Raw genomic sequence first — 6,012 nt, forward strand, 5'->3', positions numbered from 1 at the left:
GACACTGGGAATCCAGACTGTGTCTGAATGCTACTTTTTTGTTTTACTTCAGTGGTGGAGCTTGAAAAGGAGCTGACACTTGGAGGCAGGTTCAAAGTTGAGCAGGATGTGGAAGGCAGGTCCAAGGAAGAAGGAGCATGGCCACCAGCTGCTGGCTGGACATCACTGGGCTCTTGGTCAATCCTCTGCTTCTTGCTCATCACAGGATGGAGAAAGTCAAAAGCCAGAGGTCGTTTCTGCAAAGATGATCCCAATTAGTTTTGCTCCCATTCTGAAAACGCAGCATTTCTGAACTGGCAATGGCTGGAAAAACACCTTTCTTACCTAAAATGACCTGCAATATGAGGAGCTGCTGCAGCTAAAAATGTTCTCTATTTCATTCCTACTTCCTCCCCTGAGTATTCAGTAAGTCTTTCTCCTGCTCTGTGGCTCACAGGCTTTGGGAGAAACACACTCCCTTCAGCACTCTGTCAAAGGCTTCCCCAAAACGGGGAGCTCAGGTTGGTTTTATCTTGCTCCCTGTTTCTGCCTAGACTCGCGAGGAACACACTCAGCTCTTGCTGTCACAAACCCACACCATTCCCTAAAGCTGCCCCAAGAAGCCGCCGGTGGCTGCCGGTCACAGCGTGTCCAGAGCAGAGATGATAACAACAGAGAGAAGGGGAAGGCAGAGCTGTGTCCTCCCTCCTCTGTTTAAAGGGAATTCTTTAAGGTATAGAAAAGGAATCTTTTATGCAGCATTTTCCAAGATACTTTCAAAGGGTTTGCCTTGCCCTCTTGTGTTGCTAAGAAAACAGGCCATGTCTTGATTTTAAGCCTGACAAGTCCAAGGCATTCCCTCATGACTCAAGAGTTCCCTCCTCACCCATGGAACAAAAATTGGGGCCTAAGTGCTGCTTAGGAGAGAAAAACAAGTTTCCTACAAAAGCCTCACTCCTGGAATTTGTCCTTATTCCTGACTTCCCTAAGATTTCTCTTCAAACAGTAGCACTGGCGTGTCCGTGCACGTTTCAAGTACTAGAGCTGCCATATCATCAAGAAGCCCGCACAGACACGGCCAGGAACCAAAAACATGTCCACATCTTGTCCTTAGCAGAGTTCCCTATGCACCATGAGAAACAAGGCATGTGTGCAAGCTTGTTGCAGGCTTTGACATTGCAACCATCTTGAAAAGCATAGAGGAATCCCATTAGAAGTGCATGCTCCAGGTTCATATGATATAAAGACAACAGAACTGCTTCACATCACAGCTTGGACATCAAGAGCAAGTGGGATAAAAAAGCAGACATGGGGGGAGAAGGTTTAAAATATTCACAAAATACCTGAGCAGTTCTGGGTGGAGGATCTCTTTCAGAAGGTCCCAGAGATGGTGTCGGGCTGGTACTGGTGGCATTCTGAGACGCAGCTGGTTTTCTGTAAGCATGGTCCAATATTTCACGTTACAAGGCAAAAATATCAACAGTCATGGCTCTTCCCTTACAGGTAAAACAGACCTTCATTTCCCCAGAGGGTTTTCTGAAATGCTTGTTTTCCTGAATGAACTGACTGAGAAAGGGTCACCTCCAATGTCTGTCTATCCCTTTCACTGTAGCCAGGCCAATCTTCCTGAATGTCTTTAAAGAAATGTTCCTTCAGACTGAAAGAATCCTCATTTGCATCCAGGTTGGCTACCTAAGGACAGACATTTCAAACATACATGTTCATTACACCTGAAGGCAGACTACACATGTAATACTGATAGTGCAAAGCTAAAGCAAAGCTGAAAAGGAAATCACGCACCAGATTTCCAGGACTTTTGTTCAGTGTGAAGAACAGAGCAGCTGACATGTAAGAGGCAACAAGATTTAACAGGCGTGGTCCATTTGGGCTGTAGAAATTTGGATGTAAGTAAATGCCTAACTGCTGTAAGCAAAGGAGGAAATGGACACTGTGAAAACCTCTCCCTGCACCAGGGATCCAGGAGTTTTGGTCTTTAACACAGCTTTGAGAGTCAAAGTACACTATGCCAGAAGTCTCAGTCTTCACCATTTGAAATACATGGAGAGGCCAGGTTTTTCCTTTCTGTTTCCTTTTCTTTTGAGTAGGACATGAAGAACATCATCTCCACGGGCAAATCCCTATTTTTCCACCCTCAGGAGGACTCCGGCTGCCCTCTTGTTTCACCCAGCTGCATTGCCATGGCAGAGCACAGCCTGGGCCTCTAACAGGGCACGTTTTCACCATCCCATGTCGCACCACAGGATGCTGGCATTTGTCTCTGCAAACAGAAGTGCTTCTCTTTCTCAAGGGCTTGCTCAGAGGAAGCTTCAGCTTTCTATGGAACACTTGTATGAGATAATCTGCCTAGAGCTACACTTCAACAGTTTAAAAGTAACCAAGATACTCAGAATCACAAATTCACTTCCTAAAAGCAGAGCTAAGGCTTTGTTGGAAGAAGGAAGGCTGGGAGTATAAGAGCTCAGCAAATTCACCCAACTGGTTTTTCATCTCTAGCCAAAACCAACACCACCTCCCTTTGAAGTTGAGAAAAAGGTGAATAACAGTTTTCAGGATGAAGTGCTGTTCACACAGGCCTTTCAGAATGCAAACCAGTACCTTGAGGCAGTTCACACTGCAAACAAGAAAATACTCCTTCAAAATCTCCTTAAACATTGACATAAAGAAAGAGAAAGGTAAAATTTTTTTCACCTCTTACCCTCTAAGGAGCTGAGCTTTGAAATCCTAGCATCACTTCTTTCATAGCTAAAAAGGCAATATTGCCACTTTAGATGCTACTTAAGGCTTGCATAATTCAGCAACAGCCTACAGGGATGGGGAGTATTGAAAAAGGAAGGAAACAGCCACTGCATCCTGCAATCAATGTCAATTGTATGAATGATAAAGAAATAAGGACATCAAGTGATAAAGAAAACCAGCAGAACTAAAAGGACAACAGGAAAAGTCACTGAATAATAATAGGGTTCCAAGGAAGCTGAAGACTCGATCCACACAACAGCAAAGAACCCCTGTGCTCAAAGCTGGGCCACCACCTCTATCATGGGGGATTTGCCTGGAACACCCTTCCCTGGAAGGCAATCCCCACGGATCCCAGAAGAAGCCAGGTACCATTGAGAGGCCACCAACTCCATTCAAGTGAAATGCTGCCCTATGCAGCTACCAAAATTCTCTCCTCTGAAACTTGTCCCAGGATATTTTAAGGAGCTCAGCTAAGTGTTTCACCCAGTTGAGAGTTTCACCCTGTCAAGTTATTCCATGAAGCAGTTAAACAGTGCAAGGAGAAGTGTGAGGATTAAAAAAAGGCATGAGAAGCAACAGCATTACAAAGAATGTATCATTGCCAGCCATTCTAGAAAAACAACAACAATGCCTCCGAAGTTTGGAAGGTTTCTTTCTTTCCTCACATGGATTTGTCATTGGGGGGAAACTGGGTCAAGCTGATGGAAAAATGTAAACAGGGAGCATTTCCTAAGCATCTCCTTAATTTCTGATTGAAACCCTAAGTTTCAATCAGAAATTAAGAAGTAAGACAGCTAAGAGGTAGCATTGCCAGCAGCAACTCCAGGTTCTCACCTCCTGAAGGATCTTTCCAAGGGATTCCTTGTCCTTTTCCACAATTCCCTCTCTCTCTAAGTGAGAAAGTAGCTCTGCCTTCTTGTAATTCTTCAGAGCCAGTAAATGAATCAGCTGGTCTCTGATGGGATGTTGAGAAACAGTCCTGAATGGTCTCTGGAAGAATTTGGCAGGGTTCGTGGGCATCGTTCTCTTCCTCTCAGGAGCAAGGTCTGGAGAGCTGTGTGGGGCTCTCCTGAGCTCGGGAATTTTCACTTCAGTAAAGGAAAAACAGAGGAACAATTGTCAAATGGGGGGTTGGGAAACAGCAAGGAAGTTGATTCAAAAGGATGTACTGAGACTCTTGAAACTCTGTTTGTTCAGCATTTATGGATCAGCAAAGATCCAAACAGTAAAGCATTAGGAAGCAACAGTCATTAAAATACCTGTAAAGGAGTGATATTGGAGGGGTGGTATTTATGAAGAATTACTTTTATGCATGGTGCTTTGATATGATTTCCCAATTTGTAAGCCCAAGCATTGGCTATGTCAAGAATGACATGGACAGTGGGATTAAATGCACCCTCAGCAAATTTGCCAATACCAGAGGCCTGGGATGCCATCCAGAGGGACGTGGAAAACCTTGGCCAGTAGGGCCCTGGGAACCTCATCAGGTTCAACCAGGGCAAGAGCAAAGTGCTGCGTCTTTGGGGCTGGGACATGCCCTGGCACCCAGGCACGCTTGGGGATGAAGGTGGGGAGGACTTGGAGGTGCTGCTGGATCAGAGGCTGGGCATGAGCTGGCAAGGTGTGCTGGCAGCCCAGAAAGGCAACCGTGTCCTGGGCTGCATCAGGGGAAGCATGGCCAGCAGGTTGAGGGAGGGGATATGACACACCAGGCACTGTTCTGAAACAGGAACTCGTGCTCCATGGCTGATGGAGACTTCATGAGTACTGCTGAGAAATCCAGGAGCTTTGTCTCTTCCATGCCACACACAGAGACTGACCTTTCTTGACACGCTCCTTCAATCTGTCAATGTAGGTCCAACTTTTAATGCCTTTCTCCACTTGCTGTTCCTTGGACCATGCCTCTCTCAGTTTGGCCTGCAAACCTAATTGCACAAATATCACACACTTCAATTCCATAGAACAGTGTAAACGTGCCAGTTCTAGAGTGAAGGCACTGCTAATGTTTTGAGAAGTTCAATCCCATGAAGATACAGAAACTTCCCACAGCATTCAAGCAAAACACCTCCTAAAATCATACCCCTGAATGACTTCTAAGAAAAAGTGCCTGGAACCATGACCAAAGATGAAGATGAAAATGAGGTAAGAGTTCTTCACCCAGAGAGTGGTCAGGGTCAGGCATTGGGAAAGGCTCCCCACAACTTAGTGGGCTCATGGCACCAAGTCCAGCAGAGCTCAGGAAGCATTTGGACAAGGACCACGGGTACCTGGTGGATTCTTGGGGACAGAGCTGCACTTGCATATCCTTGTGGATCCCTTTCAAACTCCCATATTCTCTGATTCTGTGACAAAGCCCAGTCCCTAACTGGTCCTTTATGGAGCATGTTGCAAAGGCACCCTGTACCCTACCAGCAACCAGACCTGTCTCACCTGAGTTTCTCTGTGCCAGCCCAAAGCACATGTGGCACCAAATTCCACAATTGACTCTCTAATGCCAGTCCTCACACCCCAGGTATTCAATCTTAAATATTCCCTTAGGATCTATGTAGACCACCACCAAGAATCACACAAATCATCACTCACATGTGAAACAGAACATCCCCAATGAGAAATTCAGAAGTTGAGTTTTGTCTCTCCAAAAGCCACCATGATGCTGCCTTAAAATGCTGTGCACTAGGCTAAGGCAGAGCAAGAGCTGCACTTGCAGGGGCAGGGATGTCCCTGCAGGCAGGTGACTGCAGCCACAGCCAGGTGAGAGCCTGTTTTGCTCAGGGCAGCTGGCAGGACCTGGCTCAGCTCACTGCTGCAGGCAGCACCACTGAGTTCCTGGAAGGGGAATGGGCACCTCGTGTCTGCCTGGAGCCAGGCTCCTGGGAGAAACAGCACTCAGAACAGATTAATACAAATGGCACCTCCTAAGCACATCGTGCTTTGAGGGGAATGTTGGAATCCATGGGCAAGATGACATCAATATCTTCCTGTCACTTTCCTTGAAAAAACCCAACACAGAATTTTGGGAAACTTATTAATGACCCAGACAAAATATTAAATCAAGCATGGTTTTCCCTATTGACCTTATGAAATTCTCTAAGCCACTTCCTCAAGGTCATTTTCTTTCAATTTTCCAATTAGATTTAATGGATAATGGCAGTGCCTAGGTGTTGCAAACCCAAAATCTTAGCTACCAACTGTGAATGTAAGTGCATAAGGTGGTCCAAACCTTGACCTCCATGCTCCAAATTCCAACCCATCAAGCAGTATGGGAACAAGGAAGAA

The sequence above is a fragment of the Molothrus aeneus genome, unplaced genomic scaffold (assembly GCF_037042795.1).
Source record: "Molothrus aeneus isolate 106 unplaced genomic scaffold, BPBGC_Maene_1.0 scaffold_49, whole genome shotgun sequence".
NCBI classification, from domain to species: domain Eukaryota; kingdom Metazoa; phylum Chordata; class Aves; order Passeriformes; family Icteridae; genus Molothrus; species Molothrus aeneus.